Below are 943 nucleotides of genomic sequence, written 5' to 3'. Positions count from 1 at the left end.
AAGTGGCTAAGGAATCAGGTACTGGCTGGGTACCAGGAGGAAGAACAGACAATGGACTGACGGCCAGCTCTGAGAAGGCAGGGTTAGAAAAGGATATCCCATCAGGCTGACAGCAGACCTCTCATCGGAAACAATGTGAGCTAGGAAAAAATGGGAAAATATATTCAACGTGTTAAGGGAAAAGCAATTTCAATCAAGAATATTGTATCTGGCAAGATTATCCTTCATTTGGGAAGAAAAGACAAAAACATTCCCAGATAAACAAAACCTGAAAAAATTTACCAGTGCCAGACCAGATCTCCAAAAAGTTCTCAAGGGAGTGCTATTCCAGGAAAGGTAAATGCAGACACACAGAAATAAGAGTTCAAAAATTAAGAAAATGGCCAACTTAATCATAGGGACAAGTCTGGAGTTGAATATTATATCCCAGAATTCAATTGTGAAGATCAAACCACAACAGAAGATAAATTAAGTACATGAGACTGAACTGGTGAAACAGAATTGTATGACTTTTGACTAAAATATTGCTGATTTTCTTCTAGGCTTTGTTGTCCAGTTTTAAGGGTTTTTGTCCTGTCTTGAGCTGGTGATAGGTTCATGTACCTACTATTTTAACAGAATCCTAACCTGTCTCCTGGCTTTAAGTTTTAAGCAAAGTTCCTTAGCATTTCTTTGATTTATTAAAGTTAAAACTGCTTTTCTTGAAGTTACCATCTGAACTTGCTATTGAAAGCAGCTAGATTATTTAAGAAATTGTGTGATCAATAAAATGTGGGGGGAAAAGGAATGAAAGACAACTGTAGACACCAGAGATAGTGTGAGAAGTGAGTGGGAAAGGGCAGAGGGTCAGACATAGGGGTAAAAATAAATAAATAAATATATGTGTGTGTGTGTGTGTGTGTGTGTGTGTGTGTGTGTATATATATATACATATATACATGAA

This window comes from Tupaia chinensis, unplaced genomic scaffold, assembly GCF_000334495.1.
Source record: "Tupaia chinensis unplaced genomic scaffold, TupChi_1.0 Scaffold000041_1, whole genome shotgun sequence".
Lineage (NCBI taxonomy): Eukaryota > Metazoa > Chordata > Mammalia > Scandentia > Tupaiidae > Tupaia > Tupaia belangeri.
The sequence above is the reverse complement of the archived record's forward strand: the minus strand, read 5'-3'. Positions refer to the sequence as shown.